This window comes from Oryctolagus cuniculus, chromosome 9, assembly GCF_051225735.1.
Source record: "Oryctolagus cuniculus isolate XC-2025 breed Fujian yellow rabbit chromosome 9, ASM5122573v1, whole genome shotgun sequence".
Taxonomy (NCBI): domain Eukaryota; kingdom Metazoa; phylum Chordata; class Mammalia; order Lagomorpha; family Leporidae; genus Oryctolagus; species Oryctolagus cuniculus.
The window spans coordinates 76,206,353-76,220,580 of NC_142875.1; the positions used below are offsets into that span (position 1 = coordinate 76,206,353).

Sequence of the window (14,228 nt, forward strand, 5' to 3'; positions counted from 1 at the left end):
GAAAAGTGGTAATCCCCTGCTTACGTTCAAAAATATAAACAAACAATATGGCTTCTAGCTGGCTGCAAGTCTGATTGGGAGGAAGGGAGGATGTAGACGGGCAGTGGGGTGCTGGACCTCTCTGTTCCTCTATACCTTCTTTTTTTTCCCATGTGGAACTTCAAACAAATTTCACGAAGCTTCCCCTCTCGCTGCTAACTGCAGCTCCGCGGATGCCCGATTTCCTCTCCAACTTTGTCTGCTGGGGGCGGGAGCCAACCTCCCCATTCCTCACCTCCTCCGTGCCTCTGCTACTCCCCTTTCTTATTTGCTCCTTCAGCGTGGAACTTCCCAGTCTCTGTTGGTCTTTTGGGTTTCCCACAACTCTATCTCAGTTGTGTATCCTCTCTCCTTTTAACTATTTTGCCCCACATGACAAGGATCATTCTGTTGCTATACTGCCACCTTGGGCATTATAGGGGCTAGCGTTGTGGCATAATGGGTTAAGCCACCACCAGCAATACAGGCATTCCATGTCGGCATTGGTTTGAGCACAAGCTGCTCTGCATCCATCCAGCTCCCTGTTAATGTACCTGGGAAAGCAGTAGAGATGGCCCAAGTCCTTGGGACTCTGTACCCACTTGGGAGGCCCCGAAGAAGCCTCAGGCCCCTGGCTTCAGCCTGGCAAAGCCCCAGCTGTTGCAGCCATCTGGGAAGTAAACCAGAAGATGGAAGATCTCTCTATCTCTCCCTCTCTCTGTAACTCTACCTTTCAAATAAATAAAATAAATCTTTTTTAAAAATAAAAACCTTACAACAATTCTCTACAATATATTCCAAGAGATCAAAGCAAAGGGAATACTTCCTAATTCTATGTGACAACATGATGGTAATATCCAAACCAGACAAAGACATTACATGAAGACTTCAAAACAATATAGCGCATGAACATAGATGCAAAAATCATCAACAAAACCTTAGCAAATTGAATCCAACACCATATACAATAATTATACAATCATAAAAAAGTAATATTTATCCCAGGTATGCAACACTGGTTCAAAAGTCAAAAATCAGCTGATATCACTTCAACAGAACAAAAATGAAAATCACGTGATCATATCAATAGATGCAGGAAAAGCTTTTGACAAGAATCCACACCTATTCATTATATAAACATAGTAAACTAGGTATGGAGAGGAAATTTCTGAACTTTTTCAAAAGCATATACAAAAATCTACAGCAAACATGTTTAACAGTGAGAAATTCAAAACTTTCTCATGAAGATTAGGAGCAAGGCAAAGATATCCCCTTTCACCACTACATTTCAACATCATACCAGAAATATTTGATAATGCAACAAGGTAATGATTTTTAAAAGACAGGGAAGAGAAATGAAGGGAAGGAAAGGAGGCAAAGCAAAGAAAGACCAGACATACAGATAGGGAAGAATAAAAACACTGTCTTTGTTCAAAGATGACATTATGGTTTATGTAGAAAATCTAATGGGATCAACAACAATAAAAATCTGCAACTAATAAGACATTATAGCAAGGTTGCAAGATGCAAGGTTAATATTCAAACTCAATTACTTCTCCATATACCAGCAATAAATGAGGGGAATTTGAAATTAAAATCACAGTCCCATTTGCATTAGAATCCAGGAATCATATTCAACTCCATTAATTATATGAGCTTACAGTTATTATAATTGAAATGGTACATAAAAATGTCAGATCTTGTAGTAAGCATAATTGATCAGAAATATATTGTTCCCTTCTCTAATGATGAATAAATCAGCACACACACACACACACAACACACTATACTAATTATCCCAAAAATATGCATCCATTTTCTTACATCTTTAGGAAAGATTTTAGGAAATTTGAGACTTTTCCTCACACTTTTATACTGATACACTTTCCTCCCAAAATACAAATCTATTTTGGTCAGGGTTAACACTGAAAAGCAATCCTGACTGTCCTATTTCTTAAGTTTTCTGATGTAAAAATAAAATCTTTGCTATAATTGTATTTATCTAGACTTTTTTATTATTATTTGTTTCTCCCACCACAGGCATAAATATCAGTAAAGTCTTCTTCCATGTGTGTTCTGTTTAGATGGATGAATTTGTTCCAAAGCACTTCTATTCTTTTTGATTGAATACAATTTCCAAATGCTACATAACCTGATAAACATGTAATAAAATATTAGTCAGTTCTGATGAGGTTAGTCAAGTTCTATAAGAGAAAAAATAAAGATGGTGATTGAGAGAAAATGTGTCCTCTTTCTCTACTGGAAACACTAGATATTGTGGAATCTAGGGACCATGCCTATTAACTTGCAATTTGAAAATTCCTTGCACTGATAAAATATTGCAGATACAGAAAATAATTTTCTTTAGCTGAGAATTCACTTGCCACAGTCATGTTCCTTTTGTCTCCTCTACTGCTGAGAGATAGAAGCAACACAGATACACACAAACACACGGAAACACACACACACACACACACACACATACATATTTAGTTATGAACCTTAGCGCTTTCCTGTCAACTGCACTTTTAACAATGAGTAGTAGGTTTCTATATGCAACAAAATATAGGTGAGTAATTCCTTTTAAAATTTTATTAATATAAAAAGAACAGATTTTACATATTTCATAGATATCATTACTTCCCTGTCTCCCGTAATGCCCCCCTTTCTTCTTTTTTCTTTTTTTTTTTAAGATTTATGTATTTATTTGAAGTCAGGGTTACACAGAGAGAGAAAGAGAGGCAGAGAGAGAGAGAGAGGGAGAGAGGTCTTCCATCCACTGGTTCACTCCCCAATTGGCCGCAATGGCCAGAAACGCGCCAATCCAAAGCCAGGAGCCAGCAGCTTCTTCCGGGTCTCCCATGTAGATGCAGGGGCCAAAGGCCTTGGGTCATCTTCCACTGCTTTGTCAGGTCATGGCAGAGAACTGGATTGAAAGTGGCGTAGCCAGGACTTGAACCAGCGCCCAAATGGTATGTTGGCACTGTAGGAGGCAGCTTTACCTGCTATGCCACAGGGTGAGCACCTTTTCCTTTAATTCTTATAAATATAGTTCATCAAAAATTGTCTCTTCTATCTATGCAAATTGTGAACCCTAGATAGAGGTCTGAAGCATATCAGGACTGTTTTCTCACCCAGAGCCAAAATTGTAGGTCCCTGATAAAATGAACATTCAACAATCTGCAACTACTCAGCAAATTCTGATTGTGTTTCACGCTTGCTCTCTAGACACAGCCTCTTGTACCTTGGCTTCAGGAGTCCTATTTGACACACAAATACATGCTTTGTGATTCGGCACTCCAATTCAAGTTTCATGCAGAGTATCTACACAATACTGGAGAAAATGCTGGGTATAAGGAGGTAGCAGAAGTCCATTTCTTCTTCAAGTCAAAAGCACCATCAATTTCCAAAAATGAAGAGTAGAGGGAGATATTTTACACATAACCTTCAACTATAAAGCTATGCAAACTTACAAACACAATATGTGTGAAAATAAAGGCCACATTGGAGGCAGTAATCACAATAGTATGCTGACATTACCCATTGCATTGCCCATCGTAAGCTCACTTTGGTCCCATCGATGAAAGTGATCAAAAATTAATCCCCTTAGATAAACTTTAAAAGTCTACTTAATGAGACACATTAAAGTCAACTTCAGAATGTAGTTCATGTAATAACATATAGTTCTGTAAACTGAAAGAATAACAATGTAACAACTATATAAATAATTGAATTATCTAATTTAAAGCATATCCAACCTTCCAGAGGAGATTTAAAATACGGATTCCTAGATCGCATTCCCAACCTGCTGAATCAAAAATCTCATTGGTCAAGATAAGAAATATTTTCAGTAAATAGAACCAGTAGTCCCTGAGGAAGTCTTTGTCAATCCCTGCTCTAGACAATCACCCTTCAGTTTATTCTATGCTTTCTCTTGGAGTTGTCATAACAACAAATCCAAATGCAAGTTCCAATAAATAAGAAGTGGAAACCAAAAACAAGAGACATCTTTTAATTCCATTTTTCACGAACCTTTTGAAGCCACATCCTATATGTGTACACACACACACACACTCCCAAGATTTGTAAGATTGAATATACTTTGAAAATCTAGAGAGAGAATTTAATGGATTTATTTTAATTTTTAAGTTACTTATTTCAGCCCAGAATGTATGAACTTCTAAAAAGAATTTCTTGCCCAAGTAAACATGCCCCTTGACACATGAATTATAAATGCATTTCATACTGTGGAAGATTTTATTTCCAAAAATCAGTTATCAACGGCTTAAATCAATTTCCACAGGGAAGAAGAAACACCATGCATGTAGTCAAATCCTCTGTGTTTCTTGCTTCTGTCATTTAATTACTCTGTATTTGTATCTGGCTTTACCACAGGAAAGTCTGATGCTTGGAATTTGCTTCAAAGCTGAGAATAGTAGATTATCTTCTTTCAGACTTACTCTATACAGCATAATTTTTCTGCAGGAAAAAATGTGTAGAAGTGATTTGTGGCAACACATATGGAAGGGCTGGGGGAATGTTATGAAGAAAACATTCTTCAAAGGAAACAAAAGTGACTAGGGTTAAATCAAACTCTGTGTCTGGTTAATTTAACTTTATCTAAAATTCATTATCTATTATTTACCATTTTTGAGGACCTAAAAGTGTAGGACTAAGAAAAAAGTGAATTTAATAAATAGGAATATTCTAAATTCATGTTCACATGTCAAAAATTTTTTCAATTGATTTGAAGATATTCTCATTCTACACACCACACCCAGAAATGACAGCCATTGGCCATATTTTTTAATTTTATGCCAAAGTATTCTAATGCCTTATGAATATATAAGTTTTAAAACCAAATATATAGAATGATATAAATTTACCAATCTAAAAATGAAAAGGAGGATCATCTTAAGGGGATTTGTTTCTCAATCCCCCAAGGATTAATGTGGAATCTTGGTTGCTGCCTATTTAAATCTACTTTAGAAATCCATATCATGCCAAAGTGCCCCCCTGGTTTTCCAAATATCTCCCTGTTCCTCAAAATTAAAGGGAAAGTGTACATCACCAAAGATAGTTAAAGCACCTTGAGAGAACTTGTCTGAGAAAGATTGGGCTATCAAGGTAGGGAAGCCCACCATAAAAGATAGAAGAAGTATCAAACAGAACTGCATCTGGAAAAAAATGAACCATTGTTTAGTCATAAACTTTAATGTCTACATCAATAACTGCTGGAGTGTGGTGTTTGGGGAAGAAAATGAGCTGTACTGGAAAAACCTACTGATACACCATGCTGAAGAAACAGCATTTGGATTTCTGCCACAAAAGAAGGCTTGATGTTCAACTGATGTAAGCCAAAGGAGACAGAACCCCCACTAAATAAGAAAGCATTGATACTTTTACTCTAATATCCATTTTGTTTCCAGGACCCTAGACAAATCAAAGGATGGAGTGAGAAAAAGAAGAGGCACATGAGAAAAATCATTGCTGCTCATCCTTGAGTCACAGGTCTGGGTGTGTAGGAATGGGAGTGAATGGAGAGGGGGAAATCTTTAAATGAGATGTAGTAGTTCTCTATTCTCTAGAACCTAAAGGACACCAAGCAAAATAACATTAATATTTCATTTAACCCGCGTACATAACTCCATAAATAAATGAGATGGGAGGGAAGTACATTTTACTACAATCTTCTTTCATCTTTCTTAAAAAAAATCTTTTATTTATCTTATTTTAGTTGAAAAGCAAAAAGACAGAGAGAACAAAGATGTAAAGAAACCTTCCATTCACTATTTCATTCTTCAAACACCTGCAACAAAAAGGGCTGGGTCAGGCAGAAGTGAGAATTCCAAAATTCAACTCAAATCTCCTACATGAGCCATTACCTGCTGCCTTCCACAGTGTACAATAGCAGGAAGCTGAATCAGAAGCAGAGTAGCCAAAACTCAAACCTGGCATTCTGATAGGTGATGTAACATTCTAACTGCTGTAACCAAAAACCCACCCCCTCATCTGTCTTTTTTTAAGAAATATTCAAACTATACTTTAAAGTACTAAAAGATTGTCTGCTGTCTATTAAAATATTTATTTATTTATTTGAAAGGCAGAGTTATAGAGAGGCAGAGGGAGAGAGGTCTTCCATCCTCTGGTTCACTCCCCAGACTGCTGCAACAGCCAGAGCTATGCTGATCCGAAGCCAAGAGCCAAAAGTTTCTTCTGGGTCTCCCACGTGGCTGCAGGGGCCCAGGGACTTGAGCCACCTTCCACTGCTTTCCCAGGCCATAGCAGAGAGCTGGATTGGAAGAGAAGCAGCCAGGACTTGAATCAGCACCCATACAGGAGGTGGCTCCAGCCCCCTGCTGTCTATTTTTAAAGTGAGGGGCAGATAGCAAAAGAAATTCCATTAAGCTGCCACCTGTGACTCCAGCATCCTATATGAGTGCTAGTTCAAGTACTGGCTGTTCCACTTCCTATCCAGCTCCTTGATAATAAGCCTGGAAAAGCAACGCAAGATGACACAATTTCTCGGACCCCTGACCCCAATGTGGGAGATGTAGATGAAGTTCCAAGCTCTTGTCTTCAATTTGCCCAGCCCTGGCCAGTGTGGCCATTTGGGTAGCAAACCAGCAGATAAGATATCTCTCTGGAGCTCTGTCTGTCTCTCTCTCTCTTTCTGTAACTCTGCCTTTCAAGCAAATAAAATAAATCTCTAAAAAACATGAAATTCCAAGTTTAGTTTTCAAATGACAGGAAGAAATGCTGTTCAAACTATTGGTTTCCTTAATAGAATTCATCCATTCCTTGAACAAAAGCTTGTTGAGGATACACTTTAGAATATTTTCTGCAATCATTCAAGTCACAGTAAATGAATACTTTTGTGTTCACTATAACTAAGAGGAAAATAAAACATAGACAAAAAAGATGAAGTTTCTGTTAATAAAACTAAGGTAAAATAAAATTGCCTACATGTTTGATAACTTTGAACTAGATTTTTAGTTCTTGTCTACCACTGGAAAATAAAAAAAGATATTTCCTGCATCAACATTAGTCTATGTCTCACTATGTATTGTCAAGGGATTGAAATCTCCAGTCTATATAAGTCAGATTTTCAGAAGTATGATTTTCTGTGTTTTGAATTACTTACCTCATCTTGGCTCTCAAGTTTGCCAACTAAACTTATCCTAGTGATTTTATTTGGAAATATTCTACTTAAAGTAATTACTCATTCCCAGACTTTTGCTTTCCCTCCAGCTTCTTCCTAACATGGCCTCTGGGTACAAGATAAACCTAAATTTCCAATTGGTAAAGAGTAGAAAGGATCTGGATCCTTTAATTTCCTTGCAGTATGATGAGTCATCTGATTTGGTTAGAACACTGACCTCTTTTCTCACTATGTCTGCTATGATGTGCCATACTCTGCCTGGTAATTTCATTTACTAAAGTAGTCTCTACAACATTGTGACTGCTCCCACTTGTTCTGTTAGAACTAGGTTCAAGTTTGCTGCATATGAACCAATCCCAGAATGCCTGTGTATGTTTTGTGTACTTTTACCCCAATCTTCTTATGAACCAATGATTCTCTCAACACTTTGTTTTCTTATCCTTAACCTCCCATGTAGTAGTCAAAGCTCTTTGTTAAAAGCAACAGAAGCATGTTCTGCCTGAATATTCTATTTGTATTCTGTTTGAATATTCTGAGAGTGGGGACCAAGAGTCATAGACAATTTTCTGTGTGCCTTCAAGAAACTATGAACAGGCTATACAACTGGGATGGAGCCTAAACCTCCAGCAACATAATCCAAAACTATGACATAAGATTTCCACTCCTACTGTACCAGCCAGAAAAGAATGCATTAACTGCAAGAATGATCTTGTTAAATGCTTTAGAGAGTTTTGAAGAAGATTAGAGAAACTAAAATTCTAGCTCTTCCTGGGTAAACTGATGATCTGATGTTATTGTTCCTAAAAGAATTTTTTATTTATATGAGCAGGCTGATAATCCAGTTCAGATTATGAAGAGGAATTCTACTGAGAAAAAGATGTCAGTAAAGCCTTCAAAGTTCACATGGACAGGGATAATGTATTTGAAGCTGAAAGAATTCTGAGCTCATGGTATATTTTCCACAAGGGATAATTTTTGAGTGCTAGTGTAATACACAGCCTGATGTTCTAGTCTGAAAACAATGTAAAGTCTCCCACAGGTTCATAGTACTTAAAATATAAATCCCTAGAGAGAGTAGATCCTCTTCAAGTGCTGCTATTATATTCTTGCCATATCTTTGCCTGGTGCTGAAGTTGCTTGTGATAGGAAACAAATGAATTACACTAAAAGAATCTGAAAGGTACAACTGAATCTCCTACTATATTTAGGCATGAAATGATGGGCATTTGCCAGGCTTTCAGTCACAAATTCAGGAGGAAAATGCCCAAGAAATAAGGTCAATATATAACTTGGCTGAGTCCCCTAAAATTCACACCCAAAGTAAACCAAGGTGAATACTGGGTTGGACTGAGATAATCAGTTTCTCCTCTCATGTGCTTAGCAGAGTAATGGGAGGACTATCTCTAGTCAAAAAAACCTCATCCTCATCAAGTGTGTATTCTGAATATGTAAAATGTAACATCTAAAATTAGGAATTTGTTATAGGTACTTAAAAGCAATTTAGACAATGAAAAAGAAAATATTACTGTATTCTAAGACAGGTCAATAAAAAATATGCAATCTGAAGCACAGAGAGAGGAGAGATGGAGAGAGAGATAGGTCACAGAACATGAGACATGTGAGGCACAAGAAAGTTAATAGACATATAAATTGAAAACCAGAGGAAGAAAGAAGTTAAAGCAAAAGTTACAAATGAAGAGAAAGTAGTCAAGATTTTTCCAACATAAATAAAAGACAACATCTGAATTCAGGAAACTCAGAAAGCTTCTGACAGGGCAGATACAAAGAAATACAAGGCTCATGAAGTCAAACTGCTGATGATGTCTTAAAAGCAATCAGAAAAAATAAATAAAGACACCATCTTCAGGGGTGCATTAGCAAGACTAACAGCTAACTTCTCAGTAACACTATGGAAGCTAGGAGACAATGGAATGGCATCTCTCTCCCCCCCCCCCCTTCAGCAAATTTAATTATAAAAACCTTTCATGTCCTCAAAAGAAAATGGGGAGGGAACCAGAAAGCATCAATCTATCAGTACAAAAATATACAACTAGAAGAGATCACCACCAAATCTGATAACTCAAACCTATTCTATATTCTTAAAATAAAACACATTATGAAGAAGTAAAGTACCAAACCAGTGATTATAATATGCCCAGGATTGTTCATCACCTAGGAGAACTCTTCCAAATTAACATAGAGCTAGACCATCATGGAAAGCTAACTGAAGGGTGCCGGAATCTGCCTGTGTCTTTTGAAGCATCTCTATTATCAATGCCATTCCTAGTTAAGTAGCACTGTATTTAAATGAGCCAAGGCTCTATAATAAAAGGTACCAGGATTTCTTATCCAGATTATGGCTTGAATTTGAACCATAACTGATTGCATTCAAATATGTGGAAGGTCCATTTACAGATAACATGATCTTTTTAAGAATCTATAAGGTATGGCCGGCGCCGTGGCTCAATAGGCTAATCCTCCACCTTGCGGCGCCGGCACACCGGGTTCTAGTCCCGGTTGGGGCGCCGGATTCTGTCCCGGTTGCCCCTCTTCCAGGCCAGCTCTCTGCTGTGGCCAGGGAGTGCAGTGGAGGATGGCCCGGGTGCTTGGGCCCTGCACCCCATGGGAGACCAGGAAAAGGCACCTGGCTCCTGGCTCCTGCCAGGATCAGCGCGGTGCGCCGGCTGCAGCGGCGGCCATTGGAGGGTGAACCAACGGCAAAGGAAGACCTTTCTCTCTCTGTCTCTCTCTCTCGCTGTCCACTCTGCCTGTCAAAAAAAAAAAAAATAAATAAATAAATAAATAAATAAAAAAAAAATAAAAAAAAAATAAAAAAAAGAATCTATAAGGTATTCAAGTATATAAATAGTAGAGACAGATTATCTAAATCTGATAAAACTTATTTGAGCTAATTTTATGTTTTCACCTTTTTGATGTAGATGCCAGAAGTAATCCACTTTGAATTGAGACCCATAAATCAAATATTCTTAAAACATAGAAACTCTTTAGATGTTTCCTTAAATTATCACCAACTATCAACAGTGACCTCTAAAGAACAGTTGTAATCATTATACACTGCGGGTCAGAGTGACTCATTTCAGTATTATACTCAACTCAGAAAGCAGCTAATGTGACTTGTGACTTCCAAAATTGCAGGAGCTCTAGTATTTCAGCCAATCTAAACATGTAATTCTAGCTTTTAACAATTTCCATGTTTCATACTCATTTAACATGAGCCATAAAATTGTGTTAGGGCTTCTGTAATTATATCTTAGTTATAAGTAACCCAAGTCAGGATAACTCCCTAATGAGGTCAGTTTATTTCAGTTTACTTTTTACTTATTAGCTATATTCTATTCATAATAAATTATCCTTTATACAGAAACTCTTCAAGACTCAAGTTGTATCACACCACCCCAAGCCTATTTGTAAGTTTAATTGATATGCCTATTATTTACATAATTCTTAGATTGGTTTCTTACTTAAAGTAACAGGTTTTATAGGCTAAGGAGATATAAAAAACAAGAATCAAAGTCAGAGCTCCCCGTCAACCAATAGGCAATCTGATGTATCCTCTCTGAACATGCTTAGCTGCAAAGGCTCATCCTCAACCTTACTAAAATTAGTTCTCTTCTCCTTTGTTATTTGTGTGAACCATTAACAGGACCAACTGAAAATGACTTGTGTTAGGATCCCTGTCTTGAAATATCCTTATAGACCGAACTCTTAATGCAATGACTTAACTTTTACATTAAAGAAAAGTCAGTATAGCATAATACAAAGCTATTTTTAACAAGCACATTTAAGGAAAATAAGCCACATACTTTGCCTTATGATTTAACCTAGTTGCACAGAACTTTTTAAATTACAGCACCTCTCAATTTCTAAGAGGAAATTGCTGCATGTCTCCATATTCAAGTCTGTACTGTTACATTTGAGCCATATTGTAAATGTTACAACATGATAGATGAGATTAGAATTTCCATACAAAACCTCAAATGGAAGCAATTTTGAAAACCTTGTGTTGAGATTCCAGCTAAAGATAAAAGCCATTTTTCTATATGGGCGACTTATTTTGGGTTGCAATATACAGGGTTGCTACTATACTTTAAAATGTTTATTGCTAAGTTATCAGAGAACCGAGAACCTGAACTGGCTTCAACTACTAAAAATATGAATAACTATTAATAATCACTCTTATGGCAACCAAAAATCCTCTTCAACTTTAGAAGACTAATTCATAATGGCTCTCAGTTGTGTTTCTTTTAAAATAAGAATTGTGTAACCAACTGCTTTCCATGGGAAAAGAACAATGATACAACTGGGCTTGACTGACAATTACACAATTGTGCTAGTATTTTATTAATTCCAAAGCACTTTATAACAAAATATAAGTATGGCTTCTAATATGAATGTTGTACCATGCTCACAGACTTGAGTTTGTAATAAAAAGCATGCCTTCAAGTTAAACAATTTGAAACCAAAGATTTAATCCCAAGGATTCTCACAAAAACATAATACAAACTACAGCATGCAAAAAAAAATTGGGGGCAGTAACTCAAATTTCAATTCTACAGTGTACCCTTAAATTAGCAGGACATTGGTATTTTGTGATATCCAAAATTTCCCTGTAAAGACTGTTACAAACAGCTATGCATTCTATATTGTAATCAGGAGGAACTTACCACCTAAGCAAATGTAAACTTTCTCTTTTTTTAAGATTTATTTATTTATTTGAAAGTCAGAGTTACACACAGAGAGAAGGAGAGGCTTAGAGAGAGAGACAGAGGTCTTCCTCTCTGGTTCACTTCCCAGTTGACAGCAGCAGCCAGGGATGCACCAATCCTAAGCCAGGAGCCAGGAGCTCCCTCCAGGTCTCCCATGTGGGTGCAGGAGCCCAAGGACTTGGACCATCTTGTATTGCTTTCCCAGGCCATAGCAGAGAACTGGATCAGAAGTGGAGAAGCCAGAACTCAAACTGGCGCCCATATGAGATGCTGGCACTGCAGGCAGCTGCTTTACCAGCTACACCACAGCATAGGCCCCAATAAACTTTCTTGAAACTGACCACATTCTATACCAACTCAGCCTCTGCCTGAATAAGACTTAGAAGGGTTTTTCAAAAAACTCCCAATCTAGTTTAACTGTGCAGCTTTTATTTTTACCTGCTGGCTTGTATAACATCAGCTTTTAAAGATTGATTGTTCATATAAAGTTGCACACTATATACCAACTAGAAGAAGAAGTACATTTCAATTTTTGACAGTGTTATTTCTACAGTATTAAAACATCATGGTTTATTTAGCTGGGCAGGATTAAGAGGTTATCATTCCATGCAAGACTAAATTTAGTTCAAAAGAAAATTCAAGATTGCTTAAGCAACATTGGAATGTAACAGTTCTTTGTATTACATGCCTTATAAGATCCATTTCGAACCATAGAGAATTACATCTTTTTGTATGTCACTGTTCCAAGAGACAAAGAAGTTAAAATAGCTAAAGCATCTTTAAAATGCACCAAGCTTATTAAGTCTCAAATAAGTTTGAATTTTCTGTACAGACTCCTGTCAAATGAAGTTATTCCCTGTATACCACTTCTCTTGCAAACTGGCCTTCTATTTTCTTCCATTTGATCTAGTTGGACTAGAAGACCTAGAGAAGGATCTGGATAGCTTGTGTGTGCTCTCTCTCTTCTCCTATTTCTGGAAAGAGACCTGCTGCCGCTATGACAGAAACTTCTCCTTGGAGGTGGGGCAAGGTGGAGGAGGACTCCAATCCTAATTACCTCGAGGGCCATGACCCCAAGAACAGGTGAGCACAGTTTCGACTTCTTTCAACATTCCACAGTTCCACTCTTACAGGGCAGCCACATAGCATTCATCCCTCCAGTTCAGAAAGCATCAGCTGCATAATGGGGATCTTCAAATTCAACAGAAACAAAGCAGGAGGCTTTCTAGCGACCCACACACTTCAGAGTGGTCCAGTCTAGCCAAAGGCCCATTCCATTTAAGTCTTTTTTTTTTTTTTAAAGATTTATTTATTTCAAAGTCAGAGTTACACAGAGAGAGGAGAGAAAGGAGAGGCAGAGAGAGAGAGAGAGAGAGAGAGGGCTTCCATCCAATGGTTCACTCCCCAATTGGCCATAACGGCCAGAAATGCGCCGATCCAAAGCCAGGAGCCAGGAGTTTCTTCCAGGTCTCCCACACTGGTGCAGGGGCCCAAGAACTTGGGCCATCTTCCACTGCTTTCCCAGGCCACAGCAGAGAGCTGGATCAGAAGTGGAGCAGCCGGTGTCCATATGAGACGCCGACGCTTCAGGCCAGGGTGTTAACCCACTGCGCTGCAGCTCCGGCCCCTCCAATTAAGTCTTGTTACCACTGTTTCCAAGATTGCCTACATAAACCTTACAGTCAACGTAGAGGAATCAGGATGCATTTCATATCTTCCTGCTCCTCTCCCTCCACAGCTCCTAGAGATAGTCTCTCTCACCCAGTGTCCATGAAACAGCAGTGGAAAGGCGTCTTTAAAATACTGAAAGACAAAATGTGAACTTAGAATTCATTATTTAGAAGAAATGTCCTTCAAAAATTAAAGTAAAATAAAGCTAAGAAAATTTGTCACTGTAATGCATTCTATGATAGAATTCATATATTCAAAAGGACATTTTTCCTCAGTCCTGGAATTTGCTAGAAAATCATTGAACTTTGGTAGCATAAGGTAACAAGAACAGCATCTGAAGTCTATTTTGCCTTAAAACAATCCACAGGTTCTTTGTAAGGGGAGAAAGGGAAAAAAGTATCACACAAGCCATTTTACAATTTTTGGACTGAAAGTATGATTTTCCACAGAAGTAGTACTGAGTAATGCCTATTCTTTTTTGTTCGCTTTGATATGATGAAAGTACTGAATTTTGTACTTTGTAAATTAGTCACTCAATAAGTAAAAACAGAAATATGTATTAGTCCTTTGGCTTTTAGACTAGGAAAATAGAAAGAAAATGTTAATATACGTCTTTAATATAGCTTTTTAGAGTTCACAAAGAATTTTCA

The 14,228-nt window shown here is 37.6% G+C and overlaps 1 pseudogene; it reads right to left on the reverse strand.

Moving 5' to 3' along the window:
* Positions 1-12,794: 12,794 nt before the first annotated feature.
* LOC127487174 (serine/arginine-rich splicing factor 3-like) lies at positions 12,795-13,614 on the reverse strand (annotated as a pseudogene).
* Positions 13,615-14,228: the final 614 nt, after the last annotated feature.